The sequence below is a fragment of the Petaurus breviceps genome, unplaced genomic scaffold, assembly GCF_028583685.1.
Source record: "Petaurus breviceps papuanus isolate PSGF00001 unplaced genomic scaffold, PetGlider_PUasm1.0 90734, whole genome shotgun sequence".
Taxonomy (NCBI): Eukaryota; Metazoa; Chordata; class Mammalia; order Diprotodontia; family Petauridae; genus Petaurus; species Petaurus breviceps.
In genome coordinates this window covers 9,016,540-9,036,784 of record NW_027187327.1, presented here as the reverse complement: position 1 = coordinate 9,036,784, position 20,245 = coordinate 9,016,540, and positions in this window count along the sequence as shown.

The following is a 20,245-nucleotide window of genomic DNA, read 5'->3' as shown; positions in this document are numbered from 1 at the left end:
TGATCATTCAATCATGTTTTCATCTTTTAGGGTTAATTACAAGCTTTAACTAATCTTACCATCAGCTCTCTCCCCCAACTCCTTGACGACATCTTAGAACATACTATTAGCATTGTCTGACAGACAAGAAATCTTAGAGCCAATCTTTCATTTCCTTTCCATTTTTGGAAGAGAAGTTGGTTGAAGTAAGAATAGGTTGGATGCATAATTTACTTACAAACAAGAGGAAAAATGCATCATTTTGTATTTCTAGCATCTTCTGGGGAATTCCAGAATCTCTTTTGTGCTAGTCTGAGATACAGAAGTGGGAAAACTTTGCCTTTCACTTGTAACAATGGAAACAAAGAAGTTTAAAATTCTGCATTCTCTTCCATTAGAGTGAACATAGCTATTTCTATTTGGTTTCTCAAACTTTGGCTACTCTCAGACATCTAAGTTTTTGAAAGCTTCTTTCCTTTTCTTATTTCTGAGAGCAATATGATATAATAGATGTCTAGACCTCAATTAAAATCCCTTCTCTAATGCTTACTTTCTGTGTGACCTTGGGTAAGTCTTTCCACCCCCCCAACTCTGTATTTCCTCAACCATAACATGGGGATAAAAATACCTATATTACATTATTCTTAGGGTTGTTATGAGGATCAAATGAGGTAATATGTATGAGGCAATATGAAAATGTCAGAGACTATTTTAACCTAATTTAGAAGTAGAATGTCATAGTGTACTGAGTGTTGAATTTGAATTCAGAAAATCCTGGCTTCAAATCTTAGTCTGACACTTATTAACTGTGTGATCCTGAGTAAGTCAGTGACACTTCTGTGCTATCTACAATTCCATAAGACTTATCCACTAAGTTATAGTGGTTAGCTATTTGACTTGCCAATGAAATTCTCACATCACAGATTTTTCCCTTATGCAACTCAGTTCCCACCCTTGCTTGCTTAGGGAGGAGCACCCCAGTACTGCATACAACCTGTAGAATGAAACTCTTCTAAGTGAAAGAGAATACCCGAGTGAAAGGCAGGGTTGGTGTGAGAGCTTTAGAGAGGAGATGTGTTTTTCCTTCTGTATTTGAGAGAGCACAGGTTTGGTACCAGAACCTTTTTTGACATTAACTCCAAACATATCAAATGAGAGAAAAACAAAATAACGAAACGACATTGGAAGGGCTTGTAGGAGGAGCAAACTCCTTCACATGCTTGTGATTTCTAGCTTACCTTCCTAGAGACATAGGGGAATTTTCCCTTGGGTAAATTCAAAGTTTCTTCCTTGGTTGAACTGATATCTCATCTTGCTCTCACCTAGAGTGTATACACTCTTGTATATTTTGGGGGGCATATTCTAATCTATGTAATATATTTGATTTCTGCTGGCTATCTGTTTGTATAAAAGGATTTACTTGGTGGCCAGGTGGCTCAGCGAGTAAGAGCACCGGTTCTAGTGTTGGGATGACCTGGAGATCGAATCCCGGGCTCAGAGACTCAGCACCACACCCAGAAGTAACTGGCCGTGTAACCTTGAGCAAGTTACTTAATCCCAGTTGCTTAAAAAAAAAAAAAAAAAAGGATTTACTTGGTATTTACTTTTGGTGATGGTCTTTTTCAAAACCAGCATTTGTCAGGAAGGGCCTTAGCTGGTGGGTCCTAGTTGGGAATCAGTCCTCATCACTTTGAAGAATAGGAGCCAAAAATAGCTTTGTTTTAAAGCTATGTACCCCAAAGTCGGCAATATCTAGGGGAGCAGATATATATTATTTTAGTCCAGTACCTCCTTGTAAAGCCAAGCATAAGCAGCTTTCCAGAGGACTGCTGCTGTGAACAGCTTTCAAGATTCTGATTATGTAGTATAGTGAGCTCTCTATTCAATAACAAATCAGAGCAAAATATTCATAGAAAATCAAAATACAGCATTCACAATATTACAACTTATCACTAAAATGACCGCATAGTTTTCACCAAAGTGGTCATATAGTTTTAAACAAAGTATGATCATTTAATCAATCAGTCACTTAGTAACTCAATCATTCAATCATAAGTACAAAAGGTCAAAGTCCTCCACCCATGGGGCACACTAAGTTACAAATCAGTCACTATTCAGTCATCAGTCAATATTCAATCATCAGCCACTACTCAGACATCAATTACTACTCTGTACCCTCTTAAGGGGTAGTGGAAAATATGCAGGCCATCCACCCCTTGGTCACAAGTAAATGACAATTTCATCACTACCCATATAGAGGTCTTTTCATCTTGACTCAGGGCAGCCTTTCAGGTTCTGTAGCTCCTCTTCCATGGTCCCAGCTATCTCCCAAATCTAACCAACTGCCATATGAGTTCAAAGGCAGACAGCTCCCAGCTCCTTGTCCAGCTCTCCATGCAGTTCCTTCTCCGCATTGGAGCTCACAGTGTCCAGTCCATCTCAAATCCTTAGCAGTCTCTGTTCCTGGGAAGACAAGGCTTAACAAAGCCACAACAACATTTGTACAAAATACTGGCACCACAATCATGCTTCCTCAGTCTTATGCAGCTCTGGCTGGTCCTCAGAAATCCTCAGCAGCTCCAGCTGGCCCTCAGAAGTCTTCAGCAGCTCCATCCTCAAAATCAAAATCACTTTTTCCACAGAAGTTCCAGTCTAGCAGCAGCAGCCCAGCCTTAAGGTGCTCATTCCAAGAAGTTCTGACTGTCCAGCTTGTGATCCTCCTTAAATACGACATAGTTCCTCCCTGTTCATCCCCTTCTTGTTACGTCAGCAGCAGGAGTTTCCTGTTTAGCCCCTTCCTGTTACATCAGCAACAGGGGTTCATACCTTCTGTTTCTTTAACAGAGACTTAATTTAAAACTAGGTGCTAAGTTCCTCTTAGCTTAGCAATACAAAGGGATCTTCAAATTTCATTACCATTATACTCCTCCCTCAGAGGCTCGAATATAGAGTCCAACTTCATGGCTCCTTATCCTGTCCACCTCAAAGCAAGAACTGTAGTCTTCTTGGAAGTGGGTAAGATACCAGAGATAGTTACTGATGGTTCCCATAAGATACATTTAGACAAATCATGAGGACAATACATATCTTATATGTGCACACTGCCCATATATTTGCATATTGTGAACACATTAATTTACATATATTTGCATACTATTACTGTAATACAGGGGTCATGTTTTCATATAAGGCTAGTGATACTTTAAAGTCCCACATTCCTTTGCTTTCTCATATACCTCAGATTGTAAAACTTGCAGTCATCAGTACCCCAAGACCTCTCATACTTCCAAATGCATTGGAACCAGGATGATGTTGCAGTTGAAATTTGAGAATATGCCCTGGCATATATCATTGTGTGATGATGGTAGTAGTGGGAAGATGGGGTAGAGTTAGGAACTACACTGTATTTTTCCTTTCTTGTAGTAATTTCATCTTAAGTGATTCAATAATAAAAATCCTTTTGTGTTAAATAACTGATCACATCTAGCACCTATTTTTTGCCATCCTTTGTCTCTGTTCTTGTGTAAGGACAACCAAAAGATCTATTGTGTGTCCCTGAGTCCAGTAACAGACTATCATATTAGAAAGTCTATGTCTCTTCTCGCCTAAAATATGAGTAACTCCCTTCAAGGCCAGATGAGTAAGTGGTAGTGAACCCAGATAACTATGTGTTTTCTGTATACCACAAATAAAGGACAGGAACTAGACCTGTAACTTAATTTGTCTAGGAAATTCTTGGGTGAGAAAACTCATTCTACCAATACTATCTTATCTACAATTCAAAGTCTTAGAGAGTTGCCTAGAGAAAGAAAAAATTAAGTGACTTTCTCAGTCACACAGCTGTATATGTCAGAAATGGAACTTGAACACATGACTCCAAGATCAGGTCCCTATTATGCCATGCTGACTCTTCTTCCACAGACACTTGTGGGAAATTGCTTATATGGACAAAAGCCCACTTATCCTATAGACATACATTTCTCTATTTGCCATCCAGGGCTATGCTGGAGCACAGCTGAAATCATCTTGTGATAGTTGATTATTAAATTGTCAGTATGAATATTTACATATTGGAAATTGGCAAATGCTGCAGATCTGGACTTGATTTATTGTTTTGTTGATTGTCTAGACTTAAGGCAGTGATGGAGAAAATGTTAATAATGAAAATTAAATTTAAAACATGTGATGTATGCCCTTTTTTTGAGAGTTAGTTATTAAGCATCTACCAGCCCACCTTGATTCCAATATGGAAAAAATCATTCCTTTTGTATTTTAAATTGTAATAAAATGAGGATTTTTTTTTGCCATAACAGTTATTTTCACTTGCATGTTGTAGTGATATCTCTTTACTCCAAAATTCTTGTGACCTTAGCTCTTAAGGACAGAAAGTTCCTGTAGATACAGGTTCTGGATTTGGAATCAGAAGATATTGATTTGAATCTCAGTTTCATTTCTGACTTGGTATATTAACTCGAGCAAATCATTTCATTTGTGTGGGCTCTGGTGTGCTCATGTATAAAATGGAGGTGATAATATTTATGTTCCCCCATCATGTTGTATTTTTGAGATAATCAAATGATAAAGTTCAGATGATGCTATATATTGGTAAAAAAGTACATAAATATACATTTCTATTACTTTTACTCATTGACTCAGCTATGTTCTTTACAATGCTAATAGATGAATCATAGTATTTTTATTGATTTTCAGGATAAAAACCATTTTTTTCAAGTGGGGAGGGGAAGACAAGGAGGAGAATGACTTTCAGAATTGATAACTTATGTAAAAGTACACTTTGTCAGGATACATTGTCCCAGAATTTTACCAAAAGGAACTCTCAAATTTTTTGACTAGTAATCCAAGTAGCAATCTGGTTTCAGAGTTGTTAGGTTTACTAAAATTTTACTGAAATTTTCTATTAGATTTCTAAAGTCCCTCTTTTTTATTTGCCCTTCTTTACTTTTGCATTTCTTCTTGAATGCAACCTCATAATTCTATTGGCATCTTAGTGCTTTGTACATAGTAGGAGCTTGATAGATGTTCATTAATTGATTTCAGCTCTGTTATTTGGCTACATTTGTTCATCTTCTTGGATATTATGCCTTGGTTTCCTCCTTTATGCTTTTGGCTTAGAGTTCTAGAATCTTAGTCCTAAAGCTTGAAAGGACAACATCAGAGACCAAATATCCAGCCCCCATTCCATTTTACATATGAGGAAACTAAGGCTCTGAGACATTAAATGACATAAGGTCATTTAAAGGTCATTTAATGACCTAAGGTCATTAATTTACCTAAGATAACACAGATAGTAAGCATTATAGGCAGGATTTGAACCTAGTTACTCTGACACCAGAGGCAATACTTTTTCTACAGTCTCTCTTGCACCTCTTGTCCCCTTCATGCTATTTAACTTGGCTTCTCCCATTCAGTCAGCACTTTCTTAGGTATCAATGATCACAGTTCCAAGTGGATTATTTTGATTCCCCAGGACTGGGTTGTCATATTTTTTAAGTGCTATCTAGACATTCTTTTAGTTGCAGGTAAATCTATTGTATTTTGTAAACTAAAAACTATAATCTAATTTCTGTGGACATTGCTGACTAATTTATTACATGAGGCAACTTGGAAGTATGGAAAGGGCACTTGGCTTTGGAGTCAGAGGACCTGGATTTGCAGTGTAACCTTGGGTTAGTTAATTAAATTCACTGGTACTCACTTTTTTCATCTCTGAAATGAGGGAGTTGTACTAAAGGCTCTCTCAAATTTTCATCTCTGAAATGAGGGAGTTGTACTAAAGGCTCTCTCAAATTCCTTCCCCCTTTAGCTCTATAATGTTATGATACCTTAAGAATATTCTATAAATCAAAGGACTGCAACATCTATTCCCTGCTTAGCAGTGAATAACTGAAACTGTGAGCCCAAGGGTTAACTGATAGTGGATAGTAATCAGAAATTATGTTTGTCTTGATGATACTATAACTTAATTTTGTATTTAGCTTTTGGTTGGTGTCTTTCTCAAAGTCCATGTGCTCATTAAATCATATTTGCTAACATCTGAATGAATATTCCCTATTAGTTGGTTACTGAACTTAGAGGATAAAGAGGGGGGCTACTTTAGCTGACTTCAAGGATCTGTGGTTCATAATGGTTCAGCCCTCTATCTTCTTCCCTTAGCCCTTACGATTTCACTTTTATTCTGTAAGTTTATGAGACATTATTTCTATGATAAGTTGTCTTAGATATGAAGTTGGAATGAATTAAATTCTGATCAATCAGATTATTGTTGGTCCAAACAGTTCCTTGGGGATAAGAGGAGTGACAGAAGGCTTGTTGAGCAGCTGCAAAGGCCATTACTCAGAGGTGCAGAGAATTCTAAGAATGATGAAACTCTATTGATTAGTAAAGACATTTCTAGGTAAGCTAGGAATTATGGGTACTGAATGCTGAAGCCAGAATGTGAGCAGGAATGTTTGGGGGCTTAGAGGTCAAGAAAGTAGGCTGAGGACAAAGTTAAAAAATAAGCAGAAACAGATGGGTTACACAAGCTGGAAATTAGAGGTCTTTGTGAAAGTTAAGATGAAAAATGGGAAGAATAAATAGTCAAACATATTCCCAAATAGGTCAAAGGCAAAAATCTCACAAATATAAAAATATTTTAGCAGCACTTTTTGCATTAATAACAAACTAAAAACAAAGCAGATGTCCATGGATTTGAGAATAGATAACCAAACTGTGTCAGATGAATCTCATGGGCAATTTTTTTATTCCATAAGAAATGATGAATATGAAGAATTCTGAGAAACTTGAGATTTTGCTTTATTTATTTATTTATTTATTTTGCCTGCAAAGATATTTAGCAAACTGACTGAAAGTTAAATAATCAGAATTAGCAGCTGGCATGATCAATCACAGTAGTATAAAGAAACTAGTACTGAAACACATCAGAACCCTGGTGAATTCAGTGACTGTGACTTCAGAAGATTGACTGTGAAGCTTATTTCCTGCCTTTTAGCAGAGAGGTAACAGATTATAGGTATAGATTTTGAGATAGATAATGTGTGATTTGTTTAACTTAACTGTCCTTTTTTGTCATAATGAAGTTTCCTATTGGTGATGGGGGTCATTGAGAAGTGCCAGTGTTATAAAAAATATTAAAAAAAATTTTAAGAGAAAATAAAAGGCAGCCAAGGTAACAAATGAAAGTGATAAATTGCCCACAGATCAGATCTTTGTGTTTGAGAGCCCTGACAGAACTTAATCATTTAATTAAAGAATTCCTTTTGTTCAGAATTTAGTAGAAGTAATTAATGTTGGTTAATCAAGGTATACCTTTATTTTTTTAATTTAATTTATTTTATTCTGAACTTAAGAACTAAAAAAATTTCCATAACATAGTAAAGTAGAGAAAAAAGATGATTGTACATGAAACTGCAAGTCTTATTATTCCTTTTAAATATATAATAAAGATATGATATAGCTTTATTTTTTTTCCTTTCTCCCTCCTACCCCAACCTAGAGATGGGCTACTGTGAGGCACAGGTATGTGTATGTAATGTGTGTGTATATCTATGTGTGTGTGTGTGCAAAACCATTCTATACATACTTTTATTTATCAGTTCTTTCTCTGGATGCAGATATCACCCTTCATTGTCCTTTGTAGTTAATTTGGGTATTTATAATACCTTTACTTTAAAGGGTCACAAAATCATAAATATAGAGCTAGAATCAAATAAGAATTTTATAAACATTTATTAATTATATATTACATAACATAAATGGTATATAATATACCTTTGCTATATCATTGGCAGCCCAAGACAAAAATAAAGTATTTCCTGCTCTCAGGGAGATTATATTTGAACAGAGGAGACAGCATGTCTCTATATAGACAAGTAAAAAATACATAAAAGTCACATGTAAACTAACCTGGTAGAGGTTACTTTAGTAGTAGAGTAGCAACAGGGGAGACCTGGAAAGGCTTTATGCAGAAGATGGTACTTGAGTTGTTAATTGAAGAAAACAAAAGATTCCTAGAGACAGAGGTAAGATGGGAGTGCATCTAGACATGGGGAATAATCAGTACAAATGTGGTAAGAGTAGATGGAGTGTCATGTGTAAAGAACAGCAAGAAGACAGGAAAAAATGTCAGAGTCAAGTTGTGAAGAATATTAAATGTCAAACAAAGGAGTTTATATTTGGTCCCACAGGAGATGTAGAACTACTGGAGTTTAAGTATGGGAGTGACTTGATTGTCTACATTTTTCACTTATGTCACTTTGTCAACTCTACATAGGGTTGATTGGATTGGGGAGAGATTAGAGTCACGGAGACCAGTTTGGAAGCTATTGCAATACTAATGGATTAAGAGATTATAGAGGTAGGAGGGATGAGGTAAAAGATGATAGGGTAAGAGAAAGCTAGATGGCTCAGTGGATAAAACACTGGGTCTGGAGTCAGAAAGATCTGAGTTCAAATCCAACCTTAGACACTTACTAGTGTGTGACACAGGGCAAGTCACTTAACCTCTGTTTGCCTTAATCCATGGAGAAGGAAATGGCAAACCACTCCAGTATCTCTGCCAAGAAAACTCCATGGACAGTATGTTTCACATGACAGTTGGTCACAAAGAGTTGGACACGACTGAATGAATGAACAAGAGATGATAAGAGTTTGAAGTAGATTGCGTGAATGGAGATTTGTCAATTGATCAGATATATTGAGTCACAGTAAGGAATATAGGAAAGGATGAATTTGTTATCTTGGGTGACTGAAAGGATGTTATTACCCTCAACAGAAATAGGGAAGTTTAAAAGAAGAGTATTTTTTCTTTTTAGTGAGGAGGACAATAATTGAGTTCTAACTAATTCAATCTCTTCATTTTACAGATATGGAAACTGGGATGTAGAAAGCTTTAGTGACTTATTTGGTCATATAGGTGGTAAAGCTAGGCTCTGAACCTAGGTCTTCTGAGATCAAATCCAGAATGCCTTGTTAAAATTTTACTTGAATTGAAAAAAAAATAGTGTAAGGTCAACTTTTCTCTCCAACTCTTAAGGACAAAGAGTAATGACTGCTCATAAAAATATAACACATGCTTTGGGAAAGTGTTTTTGTTTTTGGGTTTTTTTGGAGGGGGAAATTGTGGAGGCACATTAAATATCGAAATAATACAAATGGAATTTTGCAAGTATGCATGTTGATACAGATCAGTTAAATTAAACACTGAAACTGTTTCCACTAACTGTTGGGTGGCAAGCACGTTAAGTGGGTCTAAAAAATTTCCACGCAAATTGAGCCATAACTACTACTGATGTTTTTTAAATTAGACACATAAGCAAGCATTTTGAGCTAGCCTAAAATTCTGGCTTTACCAATAATAATAAAGTAATATAGCTTCCATATAGTACTTAAAAGTCACAATTTCAGCTTATTAAGCATAAGCTGAATACTTTCTGAAATGTTTTTACAATCATCTCTGATTAGCCATTCCCCAGTAGAATTGCTGAGTTAAGTTGCTTTTAGTTTTCTTGTGTAAAGCTTCCTCCCTCTTCTTACCCCGCCTCCCCCCCCCCAAACCTGCCACTTCAGGATGAGCAGAGTTGGTTTCACTTGACATGATAAGGACTCCAAGGAATTGCCACGGAGTACAGGTTGGCCAGTGTCAGCTCCCTGGTGCTAGCAAATGAAGTTCAGCAGAGCTGTACTTGGAATATTTTAACTTGGCATAGGAGATGATAGGCATGGTAGCAGCAATGTTGCAGAGTGATACCATAGTATTACTATGCCAGGGGAGAGGACAATTTGACTCTCCAAAGAGTCTATGCTTTATTTCCAGAAACATGGCTCCAGGATGGGGGTAGGGACTGGAGGGAGGGGAGGAATGGGGATGCCTGGTCCCGTTCTCAGACAACTCTGGAATTGGCAGTAGTTGCATTGCATGGTAACAGGAAAGAGTAAAGAAATTGTGAGATGAAGTCTGAGGAAGCATGAAGCATATTCTTCTAGGGTAGTGCCCAAGGACAAAATCATGTTGACTCCATGCTGGTTACAGGCCTGAGTTCAGTAAGTACAAGACAGTGAAAGGGTATAAGCTAGAAGGCAGGTATAGCAGTAAATGACAATGATGAACCTTGGGTAGTTCCTTCATGGGGTGGTTGAAGATCAATGCTATGTTCCAGGGGAAATCTGTTGACTGACTGATTTAGCCTCAGGGATATCAAGTCTTAGAAGCCTTAATCTCATTATCTTATAGTCAAGGTAATAGCATCTCCTGCATTTTACATGTATGCAATGATGACATGAAACTTAGCCTTGAACTATCTTAGATATTTCCTCAATGAGGAACTTTTTTCTTCACTATCAAGGCTGCTGCTCAATCAAAATTCACCTCCCCCACCATTTTCTTTTAATAAAAATAACTTGTGCTGGATCAATTGCCAAAGTATTATGGTAGGTCTTAAATATTAGTTCACACTAGCCAAGAAAAGACAGTCACACTATCAGATTTAGAACTGGAAGATCCATTCAGGGACATTGGGTCCAACCCTTTCATTTTATAGATAAGGAAAGTGAGACTGAGAGAAATTGTCTCTTATTTGGGGTCGCACAGTTAGTAAGTATATGAGGCAGAATTTGAACTCATGACGTTCTGATTCCAAACTCATTCCAAATCCGTTGTAACACTTAGCTGTCTCTTCTTCATTTTTCTTTGAAAAAATGATTAGGTGTTCAAGATTGTTTTCCCATAGAAGGGAATCATTGCTAAGTGGAGGAAGGTGGTGATACCATGATCACTTTTTGAACTCTTCTAATTGCTACACCAACCTGTTCACCTTCTGCACTACCCAGTCAACTTCATTAGGGTTGGTACATTTTTCTCATAAGAAAAAGCAATCTTTCCAGATAACAGATGGGAACTCATGGAAGACCAGAAAAGTAGCTTTTAATCTAAATCTGCAGGGCATATCATTATTACTCATCCCTTTTTCAATGTGCACTGTATCCAAAGCATCACAAGGCCCAACTGTTGACCACATGCAGAAAAGAATAATGATAACCAGCATCTTGCCTGGCTGTAATGTTGCCTTAAATAGCTATGTTCCTAAAGAATTCACTCAAAAATAGTTAAGACCAGCTGCCCCACGGGCTGGCTGAATTCCACTGTTATTGTTCTCCAGGGTCTGCCACTGATTACCTGTCTGACCTAAGGGAAGTCATTTAACCTCTTTGGGTTTCAGTTTCCTCACTTATACATGACACAAAAGTCCCATCGAGTTTGTAACCTATGATTTAATTATCCAAGGCATATCCACATATGGACTGTGTGTCAAGGAAACTGTAACAGCATTGTCAGAAACATGTTTCCCTTATTCTTATGTTCCTAATATTTCTGAAAATGAAGATAACTCCTTCCTATGTGCAGATGTCCCCTCAGTTTCTGCTCCCTTCATCGTTGTTAGGTCTCTTCTTCCATTTCTTGGGGGCTGTTTTTCCTTTTGTCATATCTTTCTTTTCCTTCTTTCAACTTGGTAGACCTATCTAGGTTAGGTGTGGGTCACTATACCTTCATCATCACTAATGATATTCTTTTTCCTCCACTTTTCAGTATTCTTCAAAGCTGGACATGTTTTTTAAAATTTGTTTTTGATGTATGTAATCCCCTAACTTCTGCCAACTTCACCCTCTTTTAATCACGGGTGAGGTTGATCCAAGACATCTTTTGGAGAATTGAGGATTACACCTTGAAACCCCAACACCTTCATGTCATCCCTTAATCAAGGACTCCCAGTGAGCAACCAATTCTCTGATAGAAACAAATAGACTGAAATTTAGGAAACTGGAGTTCTTGTCCCATCTCTGCCCCTAATCAAGTTTGTGCTCTTAGATAAGTCTCATTATCTTAATCTGTAAAGTAAGGTCATAGTACTAGGCAAGATTATCTCTAAAGTAAGAGTTCTTAATCTGTGTGTGTGTGTGTGTGTGTGTGTGTGTGTGTGATCGAGTGCACATGCACAATGGTCCCTTTCAGCTTTCCTAAAGGTTATATGACTGAAAATGTAATGAAAATGAATATAATAAAAAAGGCTGCTTTTATTTTTCTCATTAAGAAAAAAAACAACAACCAATGTACAAAGAAGTTACAAATTGGTTGCCAAGGAATGATCATACAGTAGACCAAAATTATCCTAAGCTACCTGGAGTTCACCTCCTTTCTTTCCCCCAAGTGAGGAGAATGGAGGTTGAATTAAATAAGTAAATTTCTGATAGTTACCACATTGACCATTTTAAAGAAACCTTAATATTGATAATTTTTGTGTATTATGGTTTTGTTTTGTTTCTGCCCATGCATGTGCCTATAGGTGGCTAATGTTTCCCATGTTAATGCCTGAAGTTGTGGAATAATGCATTGAAACATCCTAAACCCCAGTACAGCTGCTTTTTCCTTGATCTTACTCATTTGTTTTTCTTCAGTCTAAGATCCTACAAATGAGATAAAACACTAAAGATGGCCTCTCCCAATTTGGGGGCCTAAAAGAAGTTTCTACTTTTAACACCAACTCCTCAGTTTCTTTACCTGTAAAATGAAGATGTTAGACCAGATTACCTCTGACGTCTCTCAGCCATAGATCTATGGTCCTGTTTCTGGTGAATCTAACAGGAATTTCTTTTAAAATTGTCTTTTGTTCTAAAGCTAGTTATCACATTGCCTCATTTGCTGCCTCAAAAAGAAAAAAAAAGGAGCAAGAAAAGGTTTTCCTGCCCAAGGCCTGGTCCTGCATTTTTGAATCTATTTTCAAGTCGGTTACTTTGATCCTCCAGCCCTTACTTATTTCCCCTCTCCATTTCCCTTTGTTGCTATGTCGATTTCTGTTTTGATCTTGAATCCTACTTGCAATTTCTGTTCTATATTTACATTCTATTTAGAGTTTTGGTTCATTACTTCTGGTTGGCTTACCAGATCCTTGTATTTGGAATACACAACAACCTCCTTGCTTTAACCTAAAATGGTAGTAGTGAATGAAAAACTCCAAGTCCCTGTCCTTCTTAAACCACTAAAATTATGTGACCTTGTCTAAACTATTTAATCTCTCCATGTCTCTGTTTCCCCTTTTTAAAAATTAAAGTAATCTTGTGTACATGCTTATGGCGCAGAATCACTTGATGTATTTATGGTAAAGTTATTTGTAAATGGTAAAGTACTAAATGAATATAAATATTTTCATTTTGTTTTTTATTGTATTTTAAATAACAGCATTATTCTGGTGAACCCACATTGATACAAATGATATAAATATTGCAGCCTTTGAAGAATCTTGAGGAGATGTCTTCAGAAAACTGGATGGATAGATCCATGTGGTCCTTGGGGCACACTGGCAAAATGGAAGCTAATTTCTCCTAATTTTACTTCTGATTCTCTGGACTTCACCACTATGCTCTAGCTGCCTTCTCATCCTGGAACATCATTTGTCCCTATAGCCCCATTCTCCCATTGGTGAGTTCTTTCTGCGACCTCCATTTTTTTGGTGGACTTGGGCTGGCGATGCTTCATTTCTTTCCTGACTGTGCTTCTGACTTTCTGGACTTTACCTCCATGCCCCTACATGGTGACTTTCTCCTATCCTCCAAGCATTTTAGCTTTCTGTGTTGTTTTCCCTCATTAGAATGTAAGCTTCTTGAGGGCAGGTACTATCTTTCTTCATGTGAAGTAAAGTCGTGTCACTCCTTTAGGTTTCAGTTTTCTCAACTATAACATGAAATTAATGTATGGGGCAAACTAATCTCTAAGGTTCCTTGAAAAACCAATCAATCGACAAGTATCTATTAAGTGCTTACTATGAGCTTTACTAAGTAAGCTCTGAGGACACAAACACAAAAAATGAAATAGTTCCTTCACTTAAGAAGCTTACATCCTTTCACGAAGGAAAGGTAGAAGGGAATTAGCATTTAAAAATGCCTACTATGTGCCAGGCACTGTGCTAAGAGCTTTACAAAGATTATGCCATTTGATCCAACAGCCCTGAGAGGTACATGCTAACATTATCCCTATTTTACAACTGAGAAAACTGAAGCAAACAAAAGTTAAATGACTTGCCCAAGGTCATATAGCTAGTAAGGCTTGAAATCATGTTTTCTGAGTCCAAGCCCAGTTATCCATCAACTTTACCACCTAGCTGGCTGGGAGAGATGGAATGATTATATGAGTATATACATATGAATAGAAACTGGGCCTGTGATTTCATTGGCACAGGAAACTCTTGGGCGAGGAAACTTCCTTTATTTAAGCAGGACTTAAAATGTTAAAATTCAGGTCAGGGAGACCTAGGTTCAAATCCTATCTCAGATACTTACTACCTTTGTTACTTAGGGCAAGGCCCTTCCTCACCCTCAGCTTTATCATCTATAAATGAAGGATAGCCATAGTACCTATCTCACAGAGATTTTGTGAGGCTCATATGAGGTAACATATATGTATATATACACACATATATAATGCATATATGTACATACATTATTTTATAAACTTTAAAGCAACATATAAATGCTATTTATAATAAATATTAATAAATAATACAAAATATAAACAAAATATAAATTTTTCCAATTGATTTAATTTTTATTTGAATTTAAGAAATAGGGAATAAAATTATCATTTTCATATACAGATCAGAAGGAGAGGATGGAACATTAATCTCCAAAGCTCCACTATACAGAACTTGGCTAGCTATTCTTCTCCTTCTCTTTCTCTTCCTCCTCCTTTTCTTCCTCCTCTTTCTCTTCCTTTTCCTCCTTTTCCTCTTCCTTTTCCTCATCCTTCCCCTTCTTCCTTTCTCTTTCCTCCTTCTCTCTGTTTTCCTTCTGTTCCTTCTCTTTCTCCTTTTCCCTCTCCCTCCTTCTTCTTCCTTTTCTTCTTCTTCCTCAATTTCCTTTGATATAAGTTTATAGATTTGAGCTGGAAGGTACCTTAGAAACTATCTTCATTTTACAGATGAGAAAGTTAGGCCCAGCAAGTTTAAGTGACTTGACCGTGGTTACTCAGTTAGCAAGTGACAGAAGTAGGATTTCTTTGCAGGTTCTTTGACTCTATTGGACACACAGTTCAAAGTGTTCAAATTGATAATACAGGATTAGAGCTCAAGAGGGACACTATGGCTGGTAAAATAGACCTGGGAGTCATAGATAGGTGAATAATTCAACACATGGGAATTCATGGCTTTACTGGGATGGGTTATCCAGAGGGAAGAGGAAGAACCAAGACTGAGCCTTGGGTTACACCTATATATAGGGGACAGGATATGTATGATGATCCATCAATGAAAAGGAATGGTCAAAGATCCTGGCTTAGTTTTTATTTTCTCCCTGTTTTCCATCATCAGTCACTATTGATGACTTTAATCTTCATGTTGATGATCCTACTAACACTTAATGATGAGAGGAAAAAAAATTCTCTCTGGGAACCTCACCTTTATGCTGATATGACTCTTCTGGACTTCTTGTGATCCATTTTTATTAATTATGTTAAGGATAGCATTTAATATCATCCATTTAAAAACCAGTGTTCCAGGTACATGTTGGTATCATTAGTCTTGAATAGTCCTGAAGGCCTCCCTTCCTATTCTCTTATCTTCTCCTGCATACTTATTACATTCAAATTTATATTGTAATTATTCATAAATAACTATTATTCCTTTAATAAAGGCTGCTTGGTGGTGCAGTAGAGAGAGCTCTGCACCTGAAGTCAGAAGACATGAATTCAAATAGAATCTCAGATATTTACTAGCTTTGTGATCATGGGCTGGTCACTTAACATCTCTCTGTCTCAGTTTCTTCTTCTGTAAAATGAAGATATTAATAGCACAAATACATGTAAAGTTCTTTGGAATCTTTGAATTGATTGGCATTTAAATGCTAGCTATTTTTATTTCTGTTATTATTATTCCTTGTTAATAGAGTGGAAGCTGCTTACATGTAGAGACTGTTTCACTTTTGTCTTCATATCCCTAGTATGTAACACAGTCCCTGGCATGTCATAGGTATTTGATCAATCCTCATTTATTCATTTTTAAACTGGCATATGTACAGCCTTTGCACAAATACCACAAATAATATGTACTTGCTAGATATGGGTTCAAATGAGTAAAGAAGGTAAGAAGTGAAGCAAAATTATTTAACAGGCAATGCTGAATATAAACAAAGTGGAGTTTTGCATTTTTCTATAGGAACTCTTCCTTTTTGTCTAATGACATCTGGGACTGGGATATATAAGGCAAAAGTCAGATGAATGCTTAAGGGGAAAATATGCTTATTCAGATGAAACTATGTACAGTTGAGAGCTGATTTCATCCCAGCATGGGGTATTTTGAACTAGAATTTGGGTTGAATTTTGAGTCAGAAGAAATAACACAATTGCCTGTCTACTTAACTTTCTGCCAGAGTTTGAGATTTCAATACTTTACCAACTCAGCTGCTTTTGAAAGATCCTTATTTTTTAGCATAATAAACTTTGATGCATTTCCTCTTCTTTTCAAAATCTTCTTTCCTTTCCTATCTAGCTGAAGACTGACTGTGTACTTTGTCTTTTCTGACCAACCTAATCTTTTCTTTGTTATATGTTACCCCAGGAAAGTTATATGCAATCTGTAATGTACCCATTTGAGGTTGCCTTATGCATCTTTCTAATTTTTTTACCCATATCAATATAGAGGTAAATTTTTCCTTTTTTAGTAAATTTTAAATATGACTAAGGCAGAATAGAAATAACATAGGATTTGGAGATAGTGGACTTGGGTTTGAATTTTGTCCCTAATATGACCTTTGTGGTCTTGGACAAATTACCTAATCAATTTTCCTTAAACCTCAGTTTCCTAATATGTAAGATGAAAGGCTTGGACCAGGTAACTTCCAAGGCCACTTCAGCCTCTAGAGATATAATCTTAAGATTTTATTTTATTATTGCTTTTGCATCCTCCCACACCTTCCAGTCCAATGCAAGTTGAAAACGAGATTCTTAATGCTTTTCAAATGAATAATAAGGGAAAAAATCTGGGAGGGAGAAAAGAGTCAAGCTCTTTTTTATTAGAAATTACCTGAAAAGGCATCTTATAAAAAAGATGTTTAGGGCATGAGTGTCATCTCTATTGCTGGTTGTACCTGTACATCTCAGACTAATTGGGAGGTGTGGGCAGATGAGTATCCCTAAGGGTACTTTAAGCCACATTCTGAAAATAATGTAGTTCACTTTCTTAAGATTTGTTATGGGGACTGAAGTGGGAAAAGGGGTCTTGCAATCAAATGTATAAGTTCCTGGGTAATAATATGCTTAATCTAACAAGTAAGACTGAATTCTTGAATTCTATGAATCTCATTAGGAGACTACAATGTCATTGGGTTTGATGCAATCAACAAAATGTTATCCATAAATAAAAGGATATTGAAGCTGAGATGCATGAAATTATTTCTTAAATATTGAGATTCTATATTTCAACATAATTGATTTCCTTGGTAATCCTATGCTTTATATTTATTTAAAAAATTAAAAATCCCATTATTCTGAGAAGGGATCCATAGACTTTACCAGCCTGCTAAAGAGGTCCATGACACAAAAACATTAAGAATTCCTGATTTTTCAGGGACAATCTTTCCTCCCTGACATGACCTCTGTGTTGTATCTTCTTCATGACAATGAGGAATGCTTTTAGAGAGTGGGCATGTTCCTGTCTTATGCTTTGATATTAATAGAGGGCAGTTAAATGGTCACCTAAGTTATTATATCTTTCAAAGTATCTTGTATAATTTGGGCATGTGCTCAGTAGATAACTTTGTTGAAAGAAAGCCTTTATGACAGTGTTTTGCTATGCTGTACTTTTAAAAAAGTACAATCAACAAATGAGACAAACAAGAGTTGTAACAGGACCTTATGTTTCCTATGATAAAGATGTAGTCTGCTGTGAAAAACCACTTGGAAATGCCTACCTATTTCCTTATTATATACTCAACAACAAAAATCTTAAATGGATGTAGAACTTATTGTCACAGAATTTTATTAGGTAGGAAAGTAGCTAATGTCTCTTCCTTGTTGTTGTTATTGTTGTATATGTGTGTGTATGCATGCCAATAATAAGGTTCTATTTTTTATGCTGTGATATTCTCAATTCTCCAACTTCAAATTGTCATATTTATTCTATATCCAGTTGTTCTAGTTCAGGCATTTCTACTCCCCCAAGTAGTGTGTATGTTGGAACTGTGATGTTTACAGTCAAAAATTGATTAACCTCAGTTAAAAAGAATTTGTTATAAAAATATTTGCAGATCTTTTCAATCTTTTTCCTGTTTGTCCTCAGTTTCATTCTTGAATGTCCTTGGGGGGGGCAGCTCATTCATTAATTCATTTTATACGTATTTATTAGCATCAACTAAATTCCCACTGCTGGCAATGCAGAGATAAAAATTAAACAGTTCCTGCTCTCAAGCAACTTATATTTCTATTGTGGGGAAATAACATTTACATTATCTATCTATGTATCTATCTTTTATTATACATGTATATTTACATACATAATATGAAATATTAACAGAAAATTGAAAAGTATTTTTATGGTGGAGGATCAGCAAAGGCCTCATATAGGATATGGAATTTGAACTGAACTTTGAAGGTAGATAGGGATTTTTATAAGTGAAAGAGAGGAGGGAGTTTGTCCAGGCTTGGGAAGTGCAACACAGGAGATAAGAGGTGGAATGTCATATATGGAAAACCAATTTTGACAAGAAAATAGAATGTATGAATGATAGAGCCGTGAGTGTGAGAGACATTGCGGCAGTCACAAGATATCAGAGGGAGTGCACGTGACCTCTGAGGCGCAGGAGCTTGGAGATGTGGAGGCCGACTCTGCTGGGCCGTAAAGGCTGACATGGCATTGAGTGCAGGGTTGTGGGGGCTGACTCTGCTGGGTTGGGAAAGGCCGACGTGGCACTGAGCATGCCCCATAAACACGGACTCCTCTTAACACATACTCCTTTGCCCTGCACTCGGGAGAGTGTGCAATTGGCTCCCACATGTTATGTGGCAGGGTGGCGGCCGGACGGGGTGCACGTGGCTTTCTGAGGGACGTTGTTGGGACAGCTTTGCCTGGAGGTTAACGAACCAGGGACAAGGGAGTTTCAGCGCAGTGACGCGAGAGTGATACTCTAAGTGGCAGTGCCTAAAGGACTTCCGGGAAGGACTTTTCTCCTTTGTCTCATACGACATACTCGGGAAAGAACATGATTGGCCCCGCAAGGCGTGCCCCCGCAAGGTTTATAAATAGGGGAGATAGAGGAAGTTAGCTAGTTCCGTTTCCTGTTTGCTTGCCGTGCAGTTAAGATGTAACCGTAAAAACAGCTTCGCATCATACTTTCTGTGTCCTGGGTGTTCTGTGGGGGTAAGTTCTTCTTGGAGACAAGAAGCTGGAGATGTCTGAAGACCGGGTATAAGGTAAGACACGGTCAGAGTTGGGACCGGGAACCCAACATATGAAGGAAATAATGTATAATGTTTCTGTAAAAGTAGACTGGAGTCAGACTGTGAAAGAATTCAAATGACAAGGATATTGATTTTATCCTAAAGGCAATAGAATTCCTTGCTAGTTCTTGAGTAGGAAAGTGACATTGTCATATTTATGACTTAGAAACATCAAATTAGCAATTGTTTGGAGGATACCTTGGAAATAGAATAGATGTAGAATCGTGGAATTATAGATTTCATGTTAGAAGGTCTTTAGAGGTCATTTTATACAATCTTCTCATTTCATAGGTGTGGAAACTGTGGACCAGCGGTCAAGTTACTTTCCTAAGCTCACTGACTTAGTAAGTATAAGGGCCAGGATTTGAACCCAGAATTTCTGACTCTGAATCTAGCATTCTTTCCATTGCAACATCATGAATCATTGGGGTAGGACGATCAATAAGAAAGTGACGGCAATAGTACAACCAAGAGAAGGTGATGACCTGAACTATGGTGGCAGCCATGTAAATGGAAATAAGGGGGCACATGTCAAAATGTGCAAATAGAGTTGATAGAACTTGGTACTTATCCCTATAGCATATGAGGAGCAATGAAGAGTTGAGGATTACTCTGGGGCTAAAGAAAATGAATAAGAATTGAGGATGATTCTCAAAAGATGGTAGTAACCATGACAGTTTTAATTATGTTTATTGGCCTAGAACTATTGAAGAAATAGAGACCCAGAGAAGTTAAGTAACTTGCCCAACACCACACTGTCAATGTCAAAGG